At 40.6% G+C, this 23204-nt stretch overlaps 1 protein-coding gene across 1 annotated transcript in view; it reads right to left on the bottom strand.

Moving 5' to 3' along the window:
- LOC147318683 (eukaryotic translation initiation factor 3 subunit H) overlaps nucleotides 1-23204 on the bottom strand; it is a 60532-nt gene that overhangs the window by 23467 nt on the left and 13861 nt on the right. The gene's annotated exons all lie outside the window — the stretch shown is intronic.

Genomic DNA, 23204 nt, shown 5'->3' with positions numbered 1-23204 from the left:
TAAGGCGATCATCGAGCAAAGAACGAGCGGGAGAAGCGTTTCGACGGTCACCATTCGGCTAAAAGCAGTTTCACTTTCACTTTTTATGAAACGGTGCCATTTTTCCATCCGGACCAGGACTACGGTAGCGCAGCAACTTCCAGCGGATTATAAGGAAAAGCTGGCCATCTTCCGCTCCTACTGCAGCAAACACATCGGCGACAAACACATCCAGCGATGGATGACCGATGGAGACCACAGTTTAACCAAGAGTGGAAGGCAGCGCCGGGCGAGTTACGCCACAATTTGCCAATGGATTGTAGATGCTTGGGCTAACATGTCTGCTGGCACTGTTGTTCGAGCTTTCGCAAAAGCCGGTGTTGTGCCAAAAAGTGATTGTCTGCCAAAAAGTGATTTCCAATGTTTCTGTGTATTTTTTATGTGTAATATCTTTACGTATGTTCGTAAATAGACTTCGGTGAACAGGGTTTACAACGGGGTTATATAGAGAATTAAAACAATATCTGTTTTTCAAGTATCTTTACAACTCTCTGCTATTGTACTTACATTATAACCAATCCGGTCCTTTATCCCCACTTAAAATATTTTTACAGAAATATTGTAATATTTGCTGCCATTTCTGCTGTCCTCTTGGCCAACTTACTCTTACAAAAGACATTTTTAATGTTAATGAGATTTTTTTTAACTGTTTAAATAAAGGTTATATAAAAGTCACTGCCAAAAACTGATTGCGGCTTCTACCTTGTTACACGAATGTTGTTTGTGGCTCAAGATGACTTTATGTCATCCATGAGGGATGCATTTGACATATGTTTCACATATTATAGCCCAACAAGTTACTTATAGCAGTTTAAATACGAGCAATCAGTTTTTGGCAAATACCGGAAATCAGTTTTTGGCAGACAATCACTTTTTGGCACAACACCGGCATCATTTCCGAGGAGCCGCACGGCACGGAAAGTGACTCTGACAGTGAAGAAAGTGAACCTGGCATGTTTGATGAAGATTTAGCGCAGCTGTTCAATTCAGACACAGAGGATGAGGACTTCGATGGGTTTGATTGATGATAAAAATGTGAGTACCAAACTTTGTTTTGCTCCTGCTTTATTTTTAAATACGCACACTTGTATGCTTGTGTGTTGTTGATGATGACGATTACTGGTAATAAAAATGTGAGTAAGGTACCGAACTCAGGTTTGCTCCCGCTTTATTTTTAAATACGCATACGGTACTTGTATGCGCCCTATGATCCAGTGCGCCTTATGTGTGTGTTAAATACAGTAATGGCACACATAACTGAGACTGCGCCTTTTAGCACAGTGCGTCTTATGGTCGTGAAAATACGGTACATCGTACTGGGGAGAGAACGGCAGGACAGAGACACAGACAGGCTTAAGCTAACAGAGAGAAGGCAAGATGCATTTTGGGGAGAGCCATTTCATTATGGCAGACACATCCTAAGGATGCACAGCCACAAATACAAACAACCTGCCTCGCTGGCTGTAAGTAACAACCAAAGCAAGCAAGCAAAACAGTATCTCTATGCAGGCTGGCTGGAGGAGGTTGATAAATCAGTTTGTGATTGGGCAGCTGTGGCCCCCTAGACCCCAGTCTGTAGAGCACATCCTTCTCCTACTGGGGCTGTTAGCAAGAACAAACTGGAGCGGTTTGAAAAGAGGCATGGGTGAAAAGCAGAAAGGGAAAGAAAAAAAGAGCAAAGCTGGGAAAAATGAAGGACACTTGAGATGGAGGGAACGTGTTAAAGAGGGGAAGTGGGATGAGAGGGAACACACAAAGAAAAATAAGGCAGGGAAGAAAACAATTTTTTTTTTTTTTTTTTTTTAAATGGGTGAACTTCTTTTTTTATCTTCTGCCTTATGGTCAAAATTTGACCCCTGGCAGTTGAGGTTATGTAAAGCAGAGATCAGCCAAAGTCAAAATATATTAACATTTCATTTGGTTGTAATTAGCTGACCTCCAAGAGTTCATGGAGTGTTAAAAACACTGAGGTTTCTGAATCACTAAAATCCAAAGCGATGCAAGGGACCCCATCTGATTTGCATTAATCTCAAGTTTTCTTGAAGCAAACCTCCCACAAACCTGTTTCTTGCAACAAAACAAAGAAAATAATCAATCAAATGTTCTCCTTGAACTGAATTTTAACATTTGGCTTGGAGCAGTGGATGGGAACAGTCCCTTTTTGTGGCCCCATACATGAATTGATGAACTGGACGTAACAGTCTATCCTTTAAATCTTCCCCTTTATTTAGTGTTTGACATGGTCAGTGAGACAAAAGGAAGCAGAGTCAAACAGAAGGAGGAGGATGAGAAAGTAGGAGAGAAATAGAGGAAGATGCAGTACATGAAGATTGAGAGAGAAATTGGGAGACTGTAGCAATTCTGGTACATATCATAGGAGGAGGAGGAGGTTTCAGGTAGCATCTGCAAGTGTGTTTGTGTGTTTCTAAAGTGTGTGTCTATAACATTCAAGTTTTTAATTCTGACTGAATGGTGACAAATAAGAAGTAGGTGAGAATTAAAACAGAGAGTGGGAGAAAAGGGTAACAGGAGAAGCAAAAAAGAGCGTGAGGAAAGGAGGGAGTGATGGTGATGGAAGGATAATAAGTCTGTTGGAGAGTGGCTCTGCTTGGGGGCTGGCTAGTAGCAGACTCCAAGACACACAGAGCTCAAGGCAGCCTGCCACCTAAATACAGCATCTGTCTGTGCACTTCTATGCCCATCAGTATGGGTACTTACCTTTTAGGCTCCACTGAGGCATGCACCAGCCCAGCACCCTATCATTAGCAGGGAAATTGTGTACAAAGTGATCTGTCTCTGATACAAAAGCTAAAGGCTGGGCGATTGACAACAGAGGTAGGAAAACCAATTGGCCATCTCTCCTCCCTAACTCAACACCACCTTCAATTCCTAGTTCGCAACTCTAATCTTTGTTGTGTCCAATATGCAGCTCAATCGGGACTTTGCTTTCAGCACATATTTCCTATTCCTTATGACTGTATTGCAGATTTAAACAACTGGTGATGATCTTCTTAAGTGATGGTTTAAGAAGGTCGTCATCAAAATAAATAAATAAATAAAAAAAATATGATGATCTATGATAACAGGGTTCTTGCTGATCGGAGCTGGCTCGGCCCTGGCTTATCGGAGAATTAAGAAAGCGGAACCGGCTGTTCAAACCCCCCCAAGGCTGCCCGCTGGGATTGAAACGATGGGACGAGGCGCGACTTCTCAGAACGGGCTCATTGAGAGCAGCATGGTTAAGACCTTGGAGACGCTTACAGCTGCCGTGAATACTCAGAATAACACCCCTGAGCGTATATTGGGTTACATCAAGGAGAGGCCTGCTCAGAATAACACCTTTGAGTGAAAGTTGGATTACATCGTGGAACAGCTGACTGCAGTCGTGAGTTCTCAGAATCGGCTCTCTGAGCAAAAGAATGTCAACACCACGGAACGCAAGTTTGATACCATCATGGGGAAGCTCGCAGTTCTCCAACGGGAGATTGAGAGACTAGTGTCGGAGTGTTAAAGAACAGCTTTGAAATTCTCATGAGGTGTTGCAAAAGAAAAATCACCATCATAATGCGGCTACCCGGTGCCAGCTGTGGGCTCAAGCCGAACAAAAACTCCCTGATAACGACTGTGTTGAGTCTGTTCCTTCCCATTCCCTACAAGGCCACCTGGGTTGGCTGGAAGACTGTTTACTTAGCCTGGCAGGGCGAAGGACACCGTCTCAGCTGAACTATGGACACGCAAACACATACATATACTGATACTGATAAGCAATCACTGACGCATCACCCTCCCTACCCCGGATCCAACGCCACCTCCAACGCTTACCTCCCCTCTGATGTGGACATCGGGTCAGCTGGAGGCGCAGTCGAAGATTGCAGCGGTCCCAGATCAGATGTACACACTGGAACACTTTCCCATGTTGCTTGTCTGTGTTTATTGTGCTATGGTGTGTTGATATCTATGATTTCCTGTATTATCCTTTTGTGTTACACATTTTGATGTTTTTTTCCTTGCTACCTAGCCTGACCTGTCTCCCCAATGTGATGTTTGTGTATTGTATGTACGGTCGGCAAGGTCTGTCATCTCGGTTGTGGGCAAAAGACCAGCAACTGACAAATAAAGGCTATCTCATCTCATCTCTCATCTCAAAAGCTGCAAGAGCTGAACATGTGTTGGCGCGACACCACTTAAAACGGCCTGTTGTTTAAAGCGTGACTTTACACCATCGAGCCTTGCTGAATGTTAAAACGTGTCACTCTCAATCACTCGTCTTGGATCTCTGTCAAACGAGTTGATCTATAAGGCATTCAAGACAACTTCAAAGTCCGTGGGTCTTTCTGCAGTCGATATTACAGTTTAGATTCAAGGGTGGATTTCAGCGTTTTCTTTAAAATGAAAAGGTTGGTCAAAAGTCTAAGTATCCTTGAGAAGCATTTACAGGGAGGTTCTTTTTAACAGAGGAGCAGAAATCTAAGACTCAAGTGAAAAGTCACTGATCTTTAGAAGGTTAAGAAATCATATCTGAAGTACTCGGAATTTCAAAAGAGTGGAGCAGCCTCCATAACGAAAGAAACGCCGTCTCAATAGTGTCTTTCCCCCTGTAGCTTGTAGGACAAACTGAGCAGCAAAGAGGCAATGGGGCACAGAGAAACAAAGGGACAGCCATATATGAGCCTCAGTAAAAATGCTTTAACCCACTGGGTTTGTGGTTCTGATTCCTCAGAATTATTATTCATATTTGGATTGATATACAGATTTCCTTCAAGAATATTGTCATTTTTAAAAGTTCTGGAATAATATGAATTCTTCCCACTAAAACTTCAACAATGTGAGGCATGGGCAAAAAAAACAACCCAGAAAACAAACAAAAAGACCCCCAATTCACAAAAGGTGAAAGTCAAATAATAAAAATGCTGCAGAAATAGTAGAATTAGTATTCAGCGGATACTTTTGTATTGGCCTTCTTTAATTTTAATTTGAACTTTTTGGGGATGTTTTTTTCTTCTATTTTGCACAATTTGAATGTGTTTCCTTTGTGTTTGTTACATTTCCATAATTTGAAAATACATGCATGCATGCACCACTGCAAGTGATGGTGAGAAAAAATTAAAATATATTTATTCCAGCAGATTATCCCAGCATGTCATTAAGTCTGTGTATCTGAATACTCTTAACATTAAAATGACACCATGTGAATGGGAAAAGACTACCGCGTGTTCAAACTAATCAAAGTTTACACCAACTTCACACTGACTGACGTGTACTCTACTCGACTGGATGACACTCGGCTTCCAGACGAAACTCAAGCAGACAGGCCGCCTTGCAAACAAACTCCTACCAGCTGTACTCAGGTCAGAAAGGAAAAGACGAAGAAACAAAGACAGAAGACACATGAAGAAAATCAACTGTCTCTTAGCCTGAGAGCTAAAGTGAGATTCGGGGGCGAGTGAGACAACCAGCCAGTGGCAGGCCTGCAGAGGCATCCACTACAAAAATCTAATAGAAGATACAAGAGTCTTGTAAATGGCACAGGACCACTACCTTCTTTGTTCATAAACCATAAATTACAGCTGTGGAGGAAAAAAAAAAAAGAACAACAAACAGCAAAACAAACTGCGTGGCATCTTAGCTGTGTCGACTCAACACTGATTGGAAGTCATAAACCTCTGGAGATCTTTCAATCTGCCTGATAACATAGGTGCTAAAAACAATTATTTTTATAGTTATATAATCACCAGTAACAAACTGACACTTATTGATGAGATAAAAAACTGTATGCACTTAAAGTGAAATTCTGTGTTCTTTTGTATCAACTGACACCGATAAACAAATCTCTCTCTACATCTATATATATTTATTTAGCTTACTTATCTATATCAGCTGATACCTGTTTATCTTCCCTATTTTTGTATTGTTCTCTATTATGACACAAGTATTCTTCATCACACTTTCTCTGAACCTTTACCAAGGGCAAAACTGACGTGACAGCACAGATAAATATCCTTCGCTGACACCTGTAAATGCCATCTCATTTGCCAATAGTCAATATCAGTCAACAAGCAAGACAGATTGGTACATGCTTGGAAAACACTGACACGCCCCCCCCCCCCCAAAAAAAATAAATAAATAATGAAAGAACATTTTTACTCTGAGTGGCCAATTGATTATCCGGTGCCTATTTTTGATCTACGCACTGACTGACATATTGTTTTATACCTAAAAATGAGTCATAAAGAGATAAGAAGTCAAAGCTACAAACACATCATGGGACTCGAGGTTCATACACGACAAAGAGAAGCTTTTGTACTTCCTGAATGTCAAAACAGGGAGGAAAAAAAGGCTAGAGTAATCTGACGTGAATAATGTTCTGTTCTTTCAACTATGACTGTGCCTACTTTACTTTTACCTTCAATATAGTACTTACAGCACAACAGTTCATAGACAAAATGAAAGAGGCAGCGTGCATCATCTACAGGCTCACAAGTATCATGTGGATTAATTATCTTGAGGGTGCACACACATAATAGATGATCGTGCTCTTTCTTTTCCCTCCTTTCCCTTTCTTCATCCACCAAGGGTGAGACTACATTTAGTCGTGCTAAGGAACAACACAAATTCTACTTCACCAGAATAGCTGGAGAGCTACTCCAGTTAATATGGACTTTTTGAAAGAGAGACAGAAAGAGGACTTCTTTCTCCCCCCCTGTTGCTTTACTAGGGAAGCCAGTAATATTCTGTGGACATAACAGCAGCATTAGCCCAAGAACAGCCAATTTAACAATATCATCAAGGCGTGGAGGTGGGAGCGTGCCCCACCATTTGCTATTCCTCACTCATTTCTGCTGCCCTGCCGCCTCTCCTATCAATCAATCTGGTTCTGAGGCCAGACGGGGAATGAGTCTGTCCATTCCCTTAGTGCTGCTTGATTGTGTGTGTGTGTATTTAGACAAGAGACAAAGTGAAAGTGTGTTTAAAGGAGTATGTGAGGAACTGTGAGTTCAACAGAAAATTGAGAAGGAAATAGGATGTGATGCAGAGAGTAAAAGTGTGACATCTGGAAAGGAGAGAGAGAGTGTGTGTGTGTGTGTGTGTGTGTGTGTGTGTGTGTGTGTGTGTGTGTGTGTGTGTGTGGAAAAGGAAGGTGAGAGACGTTGGACCTTGCATGCTGCTGCAGGCCACAACATCTCTGTGCGGGCAGCAAGGTGTGTGTGAGCGTGTGTGGGTCTCTGAATGTGAGGCTGCACGTATCTGTGTGTCACAACACATTCTAATCACCACCTTGACAGGCTGACGGGGCCTTGCCTGGAAAGTCTGTTGCGGTTTAACACACACACACACACACACACACACACACACACACACACACACACACACACACACGCCAAAGTTTACATCCACCAGCGTCAAGTTAAGCAGGTGAGTAGCAGACAATGGTGCCAAGTGTTTGAAGCTTGGGAGAGCGACATTTCTTTACCCTCAGTTTCCTCCCACTACTTACCGAATTTGGCGAATAGAACATTTTAATAGTTTAAAATAAGGATAAATGGGCCAATCAGACCTCCATCAAAAATACATTTTCGTTATAGGGGGAAAAATCCATTTGGAAGCCGCAATGAAATTAAAATTATGACTTTCAGATGGTGCATTTATCAAGGAAAGTTAAAGAGAAAGAAAGAATATGTTAAGAAATATCTTCAATATTAAGAAATATCAAGCTATGCATATATAATGCATTTCTAATTTGTATTAACACCTCAAGCTGAAACTTGAAAAACACACACATACAAAAAAAGATTCAGTTCGTGCATGAAGTGTAACACTTTTGATTGTACTGAACAGACTGAAAACCCCTATTTCCACATATGTTCTCCACAGTGACAGCAAACCACACTCATTTTGGCATTTCATAAATACTTTAGAGCCACGAGGAAAACAAAACAAATGTTTAGCTTACAATTTAAAGACATCATATTCTACCAGCGTACTGCTGAGTGAAGAAGGCTGTTGTTCTTCTCCCCCCCACCTCACCCTCAGGGCCCCGGAGCACAAACCCTAATTGAACAAGTCCACACTCTTGACCCATTCATTCAACACAGCTGACAACCCACTTTTACTCTGCACTCCATTCTGACAGTCATTTACTTTGCGACAAGGATGCCAAGCTGTTTTGGAAGGTAAAAACAGAGTGGTTCTTACCATCTCTGTGTTTACACATTTATTTTGCAGTTCTCTTTAAAAGCCTCTCTGACAAGCACTAAGCATTCTATAAATACTCCAGGTTTGACTTAACCCCATATGCAACTAAACAACGCTGCATCCACTACTACGTCTACTTCAGAGGACAAAGATAATCTGAATGTTTTTAGGCTTTGAGGCCGACTTCCTTCTCTTCTTTGTTGTTGCAATGCTGCTGCCCCGTTTGCCAAACCCTTCATCTAACCTTGCTACTCCCTCAGATTCCCTAAACAGACTCAGTAATGTTTGTACTTCTCTCCTTCTCCAAATCTGTTAAAAATTCCAGGTTATCTGCAGAGTCCAAAAACTCTTCACTCATACCCTGTCCAGATTTGGGAAAACAATGAAAAATGACCAGCGCAGAAAGTGAAAATAATGTCTCCACAATAAAACAAGGAAATGATGGACATGCTGTTACTCTCAAGGACAAATAAGATTAGCCATCATCAAATGCAGTGCATGTCTATATGCTGTACCCATGAGATGCAACTGAGACAAAATCCATAATGCTATCCATTCATTCCCAGCCCACAAAGCCCATGTGGAACTCAAATTTAATGGCTGTAGCCCTTTTTTATGAGTTATTCATGATCTCCCAGGTTCGCAGGGTTTCTTTAGCACTTTAAGCTCACAATACCAACCTTCATCACGCTTGTTCCTTCATCACTGATTCTACCCACCTGTGCTTATAGCTTTACAGCTGACCCTTTACTACCAGATTAACCAAACAACAACAGTCACTAGGGTTGCCACAAACGATTATTTTGATAGTCGACTAGTCACCGATTATTTTTGCGATTAGTCGACTAATCAGAGCATGCATCCATTGGACGTAAAACCTACAGCTTACTGCACAAGCATGCATCTGCTCTTATGTAACTATCATTAGCTTACAGCTTTAAGTGTTTAAAGTATGTGCTAACTAAAAATAAAGACAAGATAGTTTATTAAATTTAAATGAAATTTGCAGATTGTTTCGGTGAAGTTTAATAAACTCCTTGCTATCTAAAATATAACAGGACACCGGAGTATATTCTCGAGCATCTTACACTTCTGATAATCAGTTGTCTGCTTGACGTTTATACAGCGGTGTAAAAACTATAACTTTAATTTCAGCCAAACCGATTTACTCAGGAACAAATAAAATACTAAAAAAAGCCAAACAATAACATTTTTAAGTTATCTAAGTGACATATATATTTAACCTGAGTAGCGAAAGATGGCGGTGGGTTTGAAAACGATTTGCCGGGAGTCCGGTGTTCTCACAGGCTCTAGTGAGCCTTGCCCCCGGCTAGCTATCGAGCTAGTGGGTAACAGACGTCTCCGAAAACGTCGGAGCGCTTTTGAAAATATGTGGTGTCTTGATAAACTGAGCAGATATTTGAGGTTTACACAGCTACATTCTCGCCTGAAAATATGTTAAACGTTTAATTTTGTGACCCAGAAAGAATAATAAGAGTAATATTAAAACAAACTAGCTGCCACCATTGTTGGAAACTGAGCTGGGCTGCGCTATGAATTCTGGGACGCATCTTCTTCTTCTTCGGGGTTTAACGGCAGCTGGCATCTTCTGTTTCAGTCCGTTATTACACTCTTAAATCCTGCTACTTATTCCTGCGTCTTTTGTGATCTTACAAAGCTTCAAACGATGCGTCGACTATTAAATCAGTCGTTGACGATTTTGATAGTCGACGTAATCGTGACTAGTCGAGTAATCGTGGCGGCCCTAACAGTCACACAGTAATACGTATAGTTTAACAGTGGGGTCATGTGCTAAAAGGCAGATTTAGTGAGAACTCTGAGTGGAAAGTTTGAGTTTTCTTCTTCCAGAAGACCCCCAACTTAGACAACCTTTCTTCAACCAACTCAGGGTTTCTCTACAAAACTGTCAATTCTTCCTTCATAGGCCACATAACATTAATTTGCCCCAGTTCACATCTCTACAATGACAGAAACCCCATTTAGTTGTCAGTTCGTGATTTGTTATAGTTCAACAACTATTGGCTGATTTCAATTCTGCTGGAGTACTGGCTAAAAAATTATTCCTGGCATGCAAAAATGGAAGCAATATAAGGATGGAGGAATGTAATCAGTTAATACTTTTCACACCTCTGATTCTGTAAAGCCCAGTCAAATTTAACAGCATGGGACCTTTAACATGACAAATGCAAATGCACAAGTTCCTGCAAATATAGTTTGCTTAATTAACAGCCACTAAAGACAATAGCTAGGTTTTGTCTAAAGTCTAATTCATTAGGGCCACACTCCTTTTCTCCCCACTGGCACAACACAATATGCCAATTAGGCTTCGAGCTAACAAGCGCTGCCCTAAGCAAACACATGTGCTACCTACATCAGCCTTAGATTGAAAACAAATGGAATAAATCAATCTCCACTTCTGTCTGTCTCAGGCAAACAATCTACACTTCCAGGCAGCGATATCCAAACACAAGTACACCCAGATGTGTGCACGCACATGCACACTACACAGACACACGCAGGTACAGGAGATGCCTTTAGCCAGGGTTGATATAGCAGATGTCCTTAAGCAGGTATGATGGTCCTTCACAACCACTGCCAATCAGTGTGGTCAGTGTGTAACCTAACCAAGTATACTAAACTTTCCTTTTCTCTTTCCTTTCTGTGAGTGAGTTCCCCAACCTACATATGTTGTCACATCTAAATAATGCATATTTAGCAAAAAGAACATGAAATCTAAAAATGACAAGATTAGCAAATAATTATTTTAAAAAAACAACAACAAAAACCCCATTTTGGATAAATGGTGAGAAAAAACAAGTGTGAAGAGATAAATAATGGGTTGAAAAATCAGGGGTGGTGTGGATGAAAGAGTAGTCTACTTCATCTGACAGGCCTGAGAGGGTGTGGAAAAAAGGCCAGGAAGCAGAGGCGTAGATACATTATCTGCAGCACAACACAGGCACAAGATAAATGAAGGCCACTGCTCCCCATCATTATGACATACATGATGACAGTAACCGAGAGGTGCAGAGGGGAAAAGTGAAGGGAGGAGACCAAGGGTAGGAAAGGAGAAAGTGTGATAGGCAGAGGGAAGAGAAAGAAGGTGACTGCCCGTCTTTCATCAAAAAAAAAAAAAAAAAAGTCAATCTGCGCGTGTCTGTTAGGGATGCACCAGTTTAATATTTTACCTGGATATTGGTCCAATCTGGACTCAGAAAGCTTGGTCGGTGATTGATAACAACAAGCAGAGCTATGTGGCAATCCACTGAATTCAGTTCTATGTTAGTGACCTGGTTGCTGGTGGAAAAGCAACTAGCTAAAACTTAATTATATAACACACTTCAAGACAAGAAACCAGTCACAAAGTGTTACAGGGGTATTTAATTTAAATTAATTTTTTTAAGAGCAAATACAAGGTAAAAGTAAACCAGGTAAAACAACACAGAACATACAAACGTTCTGAATACATGAGTTTTAGTGCATTACAAAAGATCAAGTCGGAGGAGACGAAGGGATGAGCAAGTGTCTCCAGTTCACTTTTTGAGACAGAAAGGATGGGAAAGACCTTAGATGTTTGGAGAATGATAAAGTTATTTGCCATCCAGCCACCAGTTGCAGTGAGACAAAATAAAATGGTTAATTTATATGTGCTGAGATATAAAGGAGAGGTACAGTTCAATGTTGTCAGCATACAGATGATTAAAAAAAGGTTTTCAAACTACTACTAATAATATGACATAATGAGATAATAATATACCACAAAAATAACATGAGACTGAACCCAGATCCTTGTGGAATGCCACATGATTTTGGAGTGATAAGAGCTAACATAGCCAAGGAGGAAGCTAAAAGCAAAGTCCATGTAGTTTGGAGTCATTCCACACCTGCTTCGTAAACAGCTTTATTTTGTAAGGGAATAGAGGAAACTAGTGTGACTGTAAATTACAAGAGTACAAAGTAACCTGTTGCCATGTATTATTTTACTAATGAATACCAATTCCCTAACGGTGTTCCTTCCTCTAAAAAAGAAACCAGGAATTAACCTATTAATTTAAGTCTGGTGTCAAAAAATCCTCTGTAGTGGTATTCAATCACAACTGGAAAAAGACAGTTTGATGCATCTCCTGGGTGTGTGTGCGCGCACCTGAGAAATTAAATCATGAATGAACCTAAAGTAATAAATGAAGTAATAACCTAATTTTACTCAAAGTTCACCTGAAAAAAGCAAAAATTTAAAATCAACCATTTCCAGCACACTGACCGTGAACACATTTTAATGACACTGCCAACCAGGACAGGTGTAACCTGACAGGCCAATCAGCATTTCCCAACAGCATGGTAATGTGCAGGCTTTCATTTACAAGCAATTCACTCTACAGATGACTTTATTAACAATAAATTAATCATTGTCACCATTAATTTCTGTAGCCAATCATCAACTTCGCCCTGCTATACAGTACAGTAAATATATCGCTGACCTTGGAACACTCTCTTTCCCATTATTTCAGTAAAACTCCACAGTGCACTTGTTCCTACAGCTATACATTAACAACGACTTTCGAAGACATTAAGTCCTCGTCCTCTTCTCTACAGAGGAAAGATGACAAACGCATTCTTTCTATGCATTGTCAAGGTCAGCTGGTGCGGATGTGAGAGAGCAGATAGCTCCGTCGTGGCATTCTGTCCGTCCGTGCATTCATCTGTCGGGAGACGGGAGCAGTGATAAATGTGCAACTTGTCGGGAAGTAAATGGTGGTATCGAGTTGTGGTCTGGTCCGGAGTGTCAGGAGAGGTGCGGGGCTAATTTTCAGCAGCAAGGCTATAATGGGATGTGTGTGCCTATTTGTGAGTGTCTCTGCGTGTTTGTGTGAGTGCACCCACCACGGTCTATGTTCCACCTGGCACAGTGGATTAGGTGCAATTAATCTTAGTTAAGCAAGCCCTGCGGAGAGCTGCCTCCGTTACACGCGCATGTACATACAAACACGCACACTGTGCCACAATCAGGCACACAAACCACCCTCAGTGATGCAGTGATGCACAAAAGGGAGTGCGAGCATACTGAAGCAGCTGCTTTGTGTGCATAACACACTGACGAGCTCACCGTATGCACATTTGACAACGCTGCTTGTCAGGCCTTTGTTTTTACAGTGGGAATGGGGAAGGGGAAATCATGTGTATTCGCATACTTGTTTATCTTCTCAAATGTGACAAAAAGGAAGGAAATTGGGTGCTCACAGTCATACAGGTGTTAGCATCAACAAAGGTAAATGTCATAGCTAGTGGAGGTTTATTTATTAACTGTGGTGGCCGATTTGGTGACATTATGAAGGCAAAGGGGAGTAAGATATCATCTGTGAGGTCACAAAAGCCCACGAGAGTATTAGAATGGGTAATGTTACATGTTGTTTCCTTTGAATGATGAAGCCTAGCAATAGAGCTGATGGGTGCTTCCCATAGAATGCTGAGCAACTACCTTAACAAGCTACAATACTTGCTAACAGCTGACCAAACATAACATACCAACATAAACATTCAGTTTGCAGAAAACCACATTCAACTTGTACACATTTCACATTTGAGTGTTTGTGAGGTCCAAGCAATGAAGGGGATACACAATTCAACACAGGCTTCCACATACCCATTTTTCAGTCATGCACATGCTTCTTCCTTTAAATGAATAATTCTCATGACAAATAAGAAATGCCTTAAATGCAATCAAGATTCATCAAATCATTAATACATATATTTGCACTCGAGCGAACACATTAAATGTAAAAATATTTTAAATACCTATTTTTTGATATTATACTTTAAGCTTCACATAAACAATACGAGGTACCCCTCGCGTTGCTAATGGCTGCAAACAGGTTTTGAAAGTGCACTCAGTCCTGTGTAAGAGAAGCTGGAGTAGCTACACCTGTGACTACATGAACTAAGTATCTGTGCAGAGAGAATTAATTTCTGCACCACCCACATCATTTGTTTCAAACTAAATCCCAAGTGGCTTCACCTGTGTTTTTTTTTTTTAAACAACTAATAATAAAAAATTCACAACTATCAGACTCGCATGAGTAAACGCTTGCCCATCTGTGACTAAAACAGCCCAGCAGAGCTGCAAAGGAAGATGAGAAATTTTGGATATTCAGGTTTCTGGAAGTAAGAGTCTTCATTGGCTTCTGCTTATAAAACGAACGGTGACTCTGGGGGAAAAATGCTGTCTCAATGTGGAAATGTCAACTACGTCTTTGTGTTGTCAGTCACTGCAGATACTTAGTTTACCTCAACTTTTAAACTTAGATTGAGTGACTTTTTAATATTCCTCTACGTTTCTTTTTTGTTGTTGTTGTTTTGTTTGTTGGTTTGTTTGTTGGTTTGTTTGTTTGTTTGTTGTAAATCCTGTGGTCAGAGAAGCGGAGCGGAATGAATCGTTAGCACATGCACCGTGTTTTCCTTGTGATTTGTCACCCTCACAGCGGCTGTGCACTGTGTGACAGGGAAAAAATAAGAGAGACCTTCTGTTGCTTCTAACATTCTTGTCAAATGATAATTTTACACACAAATATAGCCGAAATGCCAGCGCAGCTGTTGTCTTTATCTTGTGTGTGTGGTGATTTTGCCGCTACGATGCTGCGCTTACAAAATCAGTATCTTTAAAAATTACTGCCTTTAATGCTTTAAACCAAAAAGCAAATGTCCTTCCCGTGTCATGTTCAGCATCCCCACCTCATTTCTCAAATCCTTGTCACATCCCTCTCTCCTGCTTACCTTTCACCCTCCCACTAGTCCCTACAGCACACCTGGATTATCCTGCAGTCTGCAGTAATGCATTCTGACCCCCCTCCACACACACAGATGCACAAAATTTAATGCGGGGCAGAATCGTGAAGAGACAAAGGAGCAGATGAATAAAACAGTGGAACTGATGGCAATGGTGACGGCACCCGGGGGACTCGCATTCTTGATTTATAACGCCAGGTGAGCATTCAAACACAGATACAGACCAGGCTCGCTGCTAACAGCCAGTCTTAGATCTACACTACAGTGAGAGAGACACAAAACTCAGGTAGAGGGGATCAAGATGAGGAAAGAGGAAATATTAGTATGGAGACAATGGGAAAGGGAATGAGTGATTTTCTTTTTTATTAGAGAAAAGGCCAATGTGCCCTTGAAAACTCCTAATACATAACAGTCCACATATTAGCTTTTATGTTTATGTATTTCCTTTAAAGGTGGGCTGCCAAGTGATTTCTAATTAGCCTCACTGAGGGAGAGTAAGGAAAAACGGAGGAAATCAATTTCCCATTTGGGGCAGGTAGACTGATCTATTGAAGGGCTAACTCCAAGGTAGACCTTATCAGAATAGGTGTGGACCATTTTTTACCCAATACACACAGGCTGAATATTATATATATGTAGATACACAAGCAAAGAGCAGAAATCACGACAAAGGCATTTTTAATCCTTGTGACTTCAATTAACCCACATCATCGTGTCTGCCACGAATGACAACGTTTAGAAAACTTACAAACCCTGCAGGAGGAGAAAGCTGATCTAACATGTCCCAATTAGGTGTTTTCTTTTTTTGCATTTTGCTAGATTTTGAGTTCCCATAAAATTGCTAGCATAGTGGTATGTGCTTCAGCACTTACTCATCACTGTGTTTCCTATAAATGTGAGGAGCCAGAGAGGATGCTCTCCTTCTAAAAAGCCCCGTCCGCTCTTACTGGTCTGCTCCCAAGGGCTGAGCAGGCACCACCTACCACATCATCAGTATACGCCTCCAGGGGAAGATGATTCATTAACATTTCCTTGGCATTTTATACGCAAACAGCAAACTATTATAAATAAATAAATGAATAAATAAATAAAAGTACCCACAAAATGATTTTCCCCCATCATTGGTGTATAAACAGCACACAGTATTCACTTTAATTTGATTTCATGGTGTCTTTACAATTCCCCTTAAGACAAAATTTCAATCAGAGAAGCTTCCCTCCAAGGTGTTTATTAAATCAACCCTCATGATGAAGATGAACCATTGCTTAAAAGAAAATTTGCCTATGAAAAACCAGCGAGCAGCTGTGAACTATCCATGCAGCTGATACCGAATGTTTCGGCAGGAGTCAGCAGAGAACAGTTCAGTCTGGCTTTGGGTCCATTTCAAATCTGGTTTCTTTAATATTACAAAGACACATCTGCGGCAGACCAAAGGGGGTTATAAGAAAATGAAGGGAATGGAGGGTAGAGAAAAGGCAAGGAGAGTCTAATTATCTAACATTTCAAGTGAAGGAGAATAGTCACGCTGCCGATGTGCCAGGGACCATTGGACGGACAATGATGGATGGAGAAGAGCCAACAAAATGTGAGTCACACTCTGCAGCTTCCCTGCCCGTCAGTCAAAGCAGAGCAGAAGACGTTGTTACAGTTGCAACAAAAACATTGGAATCACCAGGATTACTCACAAAATGCTAACAATGCCTCCAAAACTGCAGTCAGGGTTCCTACTGCAGAAATGAAATTGGAAGTGTGGGTTGTAGAGGTGTTCCTCATTATAATGAAATTACATACACTCTGGTTGCTGAAAAACTATGTTCCTATCCTATTGTGTAAACAATTCCCAGATCACAACAACTCTCAAAGAACATAGGAAGAGGTTTTCTAGAGGTACAAAGCCAGACACTGCTTCAAAAACATTTCTAAAGACCTTGGTGGTAACCAATCCACAGTAAGAGAACCTTCACAGACAATCCACAGTAAGACACATTGTCTACAACAAAAAGGAAAATCAAGAACACAATGCGCCTTCCTGAAAGAGGTGGAAAGAAGATTTCAAGGATAACAGTGACACACAGAAATCTAATCTCCACAGAGATTAGATTTTCTAATCTCTGTGGAGATTAGATTTCTGACTTCAGAGAGTTGTTTTATAAAGATTGCAGTAAAAGGTTAGAAGCTTAAAAACAGTTACCACATTAAATATTGTGTTTAAAGAAGTTTACAACTCTTTGCAGTCTGTGATCCAAATGTAATGAACCAAATTGTGTTTATAATACAGCGGTCGTTCAAATACCTTGTTTAAGAAGTCAATCACATATGCATGAGGTTACGACACGAGGTCACCTGGACACAGATGGTAATTTAAATGCCTAAAATGCAATTAGTCTTGCCACACCCTAAAAGATACAAAAAAATAAAAATAACCTGAGAGTCTGGGAGAGGATGATCAAGCAGCATTTACACAAACCCACACACAGTCCTGACAACAGGTCTAATTAAGCAAGTAACTCCAAACACCAGCGGGGATGTAACAGAGGTGTGCAGTGAATTTACACCAACACATTTTGGTGCCCTTGTGATTCTTCAAGAACACGCACACCGTATTTAACAGACGACTTTGACTGCAACTGTAAGTGTTGTCTCATTTGAAACTAGGGCTGGGCGATATGACCCAAAATTCATATCTCGATATTTTTTAGCTGGATGGCGATATAAGATATATATCTCGATATTTTTTTAAAGCCATAAGGTAAGAACAAAAAGAGAGTTCTTAGTCAAAGCTGTGTCCCAGATGTCACACAGGCACTTTTATTAACATACAGCATAGATATACATGAAAAAAACTACTCAAAAATAAATTATGAGCATTTATTAAATAATAATGCTCCATAAATAAAAGAAAACTATGTTGTTTTTGTGCATAACAAAGAGCTCACAATTGCGCAGTCAAAATGTAAACTAAAAGACGCTGAGCATAATAACAAAGACAGATTTCAGAGCTGCTCTCTTTCCAAGTTCGTGACTGACAGCCTGGAGTTTGAAATTCACTTCATAACCGTGTCTCTTAACAGGTGCCATTTATGGTCCTTATACACACACAATACGGTAATATTACGTCGAAGCACCTTACGTATCACTCCGCGAGGCTCCTCGGTAGCCGTAATGCTCCGACAATCCATCAAGCCGGTGCAGCTCCGTAGCTTACCAAAGTCGAACAAAAAAAGTTTTTGACAGATTGCTGAGCGCTGTGTTCCACATAAAATCGGTTCGCGGCCATCAAGCACAACCAGAATTCATACATAAGGCGCACTGTCGATTTTTGAGAAAATGAAAGGATTTCAGGCCGTGCATGGCGTTAGCGTGGTTAGCTCGTTAGCGTGGTTAGCTCGTTAACACGTTGACGCCGTCCAGCCCAACGCACGGGGCGATGCGCAGTAACTCGTTAACGGAGATTTGCCGTGTCCATCTTGTCTCCGCCTGCAGGTGAAGCGATGGGGGAGGAGGGGGAGTTGTGTTCAGTGAAGGAGAGGCAAGGCCGAGTAACCTTGCGTAAAGACAAAAGCGGACAAAAGAGAGGCAAACTTGTGGCTCCACAACTATAATTATAAAGTAACATAGACTATATCGATATAAAAGATATTGTCACATCTTATATCTCGTATAAAAATATATCGATATTTTTAAAAAACTCGATATATCGCCCAGCCCTATTTGGAACATTAGATATTTAATATGCAAGTCACAACAAATACTGGCATTTTCAACAGACTCTTTAGAAAAAAAACCTTTACAAGTGCCAGTGAAGAAAATACTTTTGGCTACTCCCTCGCCACGAGGGGTCGCCACAGCAGGTAGCTCCATGTCTCTGATTTGGCAGCGTTTCGCTCTCGATGCAACCTCAAAGGGGATTTGTGCCTGAAGCCAGAACACTTATTAAAATGTCTATGAAGAAGAAGAAGAACAGGGACATTTTGGAAGGACTTTCTCTTTTCTCTTGGATAATTTATGCTGAGCAATTATGCAACATCTTTCTCTTATCATTCCAGCAACAGAAGCTTCCAAAGGTATGGAAAAAGTCGATTATTGCTCCAATTGCAAAGACTACAAAACCTATATCACTGAATGATTTTAGGCCTGTTGCTTTAACATCTCTAGTGATGAAATCCTTGGAAAAGCTCATCAGCATGGAGGTTCTGCTGCAGGTAGAAAAGCTTATTGATCCACTGAAATTTGCATACAGGCCTTGTAGGAGCGTTTACAATGCTGGGGTCACTTTATTAAATTTCCTATATTGCCAACTGGATGGGGCCAAAGTCCATGCTCGGCTCCTGTTTATTGACTTTTCTTCAGCTTTTAATACCATCCAGCCACATCTTTTAGCTGATAAGCTTCTTAACCAGTTTGGTTGGATTTTAGACTTTTTAACTAACAGTTTTCAGTGTGTGAGAGTAAATGGCTGTTTTTCCAATCAGCTGAATTCTTCTACTGGTTCACCACAGGATGTTGTCCCTCTCCCTTACTACACATTTTGAATACTAATGACTGTCGTAGTACACAGGCTAACAGGCATTTCATTAAATATGCGGATGATACACTCATTGTAAGCCTCCTTCATGGTGAAGAGTATTCCCATGGGCCTGTTATGTTTGTTTCTTGGTGTGGTGAGTCATTTTTAAAGATAAACACCTTGAAATCTAAAGACATGGTCACTGAGTTCAGGAAACACAAGATGCACAGTGTACTTTGTTAATGCTACTGATAAAACTTGGGCTGTTTTTTCCTCTCTTTTTTGTGTATGTATGTGTTGTTTTATGTGTGGACATGCTCCAAATCAATTTCCAATAAAGTTACAATTGACCATTGAGTTTTAAATCTGTAGTCTAAGCAGCCAGATTTCCCTTGTAAGGAGGCATTTTTCTTTACCCTGCAGCCCAATCATATTCACTACAATCTAAAGCTATGTGGCTAATTAGTATGCTGAGTAATTCAAACAAAGGCAGCAGGAGTGACATAAACAACAAATAAACTGAAAAGAGGGTGCCAATCAGCAAAAATCAACCTCATTAATGATTACAGGTTGTTTATACATCAAGGGTAGCTTTCAATGTGCCTTTTAATTAAGTGTCTTGTTAAGACTTAAGTAGCAACAACCTGTTATCAGCTGACATGTCAAATGTACAAGTGAAATGCTCCTTGGCTGAGAAGTGGCCATCATGTTTTGTCTAAGGGGGCTAGCCACAAAAACACATCTAATTACCGAATCAGGGAGCTCAAACTGCAAAACAAGCCCCCTTATAACTTGTTTGTTTCACAAGGCTGACAACAGCTCCCATCCTCAGGGCCAATGGGAAACATGACATGAGGCCAGAGGCCTTGCAGCCAATGCAACCTGTGTCAGGCAGAGAGCTAGCAGCTTGGGGCAGCAAGCTAATCAGAAGGCTGTGGGAACGCATTCAATGGGGGAAAGACTCCACAGATAAATACAAGCAACACATAAATGCATTGTGATATGTGTCTATTACCATACAATACACTACCCCAAAAAACAAGACACTGATCACTTTTTTACCCAGTATCAGCCCTGATAGAGAGATTTTTCTCCGAGTGGCAACACCTATGGTTCAGAAGAAGACTGCAGTGCTGCAATGATGTCACAGCATAACCACAAATGAGGTGACCATTAACTATCATCATGAACTTGCATAACATCAATCAACTTCCACTGTTATATCTGCATTTGCTGATGTTAATGCGCCTATGACGGCAGGCACTGTACTGCAAATCAGGAACACAATAATTACTCCAGTTATTCAATTTTCTTGGCGCTGGCATCAATGCAGTTGCTTTTCTAAGAGAAAACCAAAAGCCATTGCTGGCTTAGTACAGTTTGTTCAGAAAGAATTTCTGGGAAATAATTACCCCAACAGGACATTTGTCGGGCGCTTTCATCCTCTCTTTTTAAAATAGCATATTTACTTCTCACCGTCTCTTCTCCCCTTTGGTTTTCTTTCTTTCGCTCCCCCTCTTTCTCTCATTCATTCCCCCTGTCCTATTTATTAAAAAAAAAAAAAAAAAAAAAAATGACAAAGGATGAACTGAAGCTCTGCCATCACGTAATGTCGCATACTGCTGTTTCTGATGTCATTTAGAAAAAAAAAAAAGAAGAAAAAAAAAATAGCATATTTACTAATCTTCCCATTGTTGTAGCGGGAATGGAAGGAAGACTTGGAGCTACTGGGTGCAGGTGGGGACAAACAGGAGGGAGAGTGGGGGGGAAAGGAAAAGAAAGTTGATGATAAAAGAAGGAATGAAGAATGAAATACTAAAAGGAAGGAAACAATCAATGATTGCAGGAAAGAAGAAAATTGTGGGAAGAAAGGCTATAGGTAGTGCTTACCTGTGGTGAGTCTGGAAAAAAAAGGGAGGGGAAAAGAAGGAGAAGTAGTGGAGAGTGGAAGGAAGGTGACTAATTTTGTTCTACCTTCAGGATACCTCCTCCTGCTGCCGAAGTCTAGCGGCATGGGTTGAATATCAAACACCGAAAGTGGTACTGAGCAACGGTTTGTTTGATACAGTCCCTTCTTACAAGCCAAAAAAAAAACCCCACTACCCAATTATGCTTTGTAATCCTGTGAAATTCATTAAGCCACAGTTCCCAACAAATATTAACAGTTTGCTGAAGGTTTTAGTGCTTGTGTTCACGAGGGGTCTCCCAGTCGAGATTCCCCCCACCCCAAACCCATTTTTTTTGGCCCGATACTGATCCAAATCTTTTCATTTTGTGTACCTGAGCCTGATCCAATAAATATTTACCCCATGAGAATTAAACATGTATCTGCCACATGGAATTAACAGCTATAGCCTATTAAATTTGACAAAAGCTACTTAATCAAAATACCAAAGGGTTCAAATCTACTGAGCTGATCAGCTTAAACTATTTAACGAGTAAGAAAAAAAAAGGTTAATTAAAAGATTGAAACTCGTGCAATAGATCCAACTTTTTATAACATCAATTGCATGGAGGTGAGGAGGTATTTCTCACCATTTTTTGAAATACTGAAGCAAACCAAATACTGAAGCAGACCAGATCAGAACGCAAAACCAACCCAGCTTCTACGATTTGGCAGCATCATTCTAAACAGTTAAAACAACATTTGGTGCTGTGTGCAAGCTAAGAGAAACTGCTTCCAAATCCCCCTCCCTCCCTCTCGTATATTTATCTAATGGGATAGAGGAGAAATAACTGTTTTGGTGAGCTAAGTGGTTTAGCAAATTTTGCCAATCCAAGGGTCAGAAGAAGTCAATCACCAGTGTGTCCAAATAATTTTTCACACTCCCGTGCTGTAATTTTCACTATCACACGCAGGGAAATACTTACAGTGTAGAGCTCGACTGTTATTAAGGGAAAAAATGGCAACAAGACTACCAAGCAGAGGTGGACAAAACAGAGCATAGGCGAGTAAAAAACAATAAACAAAGAACGGGATTTAGAGCAGCTTTGTTATTGTCCATAGCAATCCAATAAAGCATCTCTTCATCGTCTCAGATATCCAACAGGACTGGCTGGCACATCTATAGACTTAACAGACTAAACAGATTCATATATTCAAACAAATATATACATCACTAATCATACTTTGATTGAAGATGATTAAAAGAAGTGTTTTAATCCAGCAAAACGCAAATGAGTTCCTGGTGTTGTGATGTAGTTGTGATTATTCAATAAGATTTCGAAAAGGAGTAGCTGCCCAAAGTTTTTGCTCAATGATTGTTTAAAGTTTTTTTTTTTTTAAATAGAAAAATCTTCGTGAACCTGTATGCAAATAGACAACTTCACGGCAAAATATGCAAAGATGGAAGAAAAAAAACCCCACACACACACTGTCAAATGCAGTGAGATCTCAATAAAAACTACAATACGCGAGAGTGCAGAGGTTATACAGAACCATAATGAGAAACATGGCACACTGACACAAAGAGCTGAAAGTTACAGTGTCAACGGAGCTTTATCCACCCGCCATATTGCGCGGCACAGACTGAACAGTGAAGCTGCATGAAGTGCACCTCTCATTACTTCTTCTGTGCAAACACATTGCTGCTACTAAGAGGAGAGGTTATTAACCACTTCCAGCATGAAGGGTAAGTAATGAAGGCAATACCTGTGGGAGATC

The sequence above is a fragment of the Aulonocara sp. 'chitande type north' Nkhata Bay genome, linkage group LG11 (assembly GCF_057382095.1).
Source record: "Aulonocara sp. 'chitande type north' Nkhata Bay isolate Kocher_YH1m ecotype deep benthic linkage group LG11, A_spYH_male_GT1.1, whole genome shotgun sequence".
Lineage (NCBI taxonomy): Eukaryota > Metazoa > Chordata > Actinopteri > Cichliformes > Cichlidae > Aulonocara > Aulonocara sp. 'chitande type north' Nkhata Bay.
The sequence above is the reverse complement of the archived record's forward strand: the minus strand, read 5'-3'. Positions and strand labels throughout refer to the sequence as shown.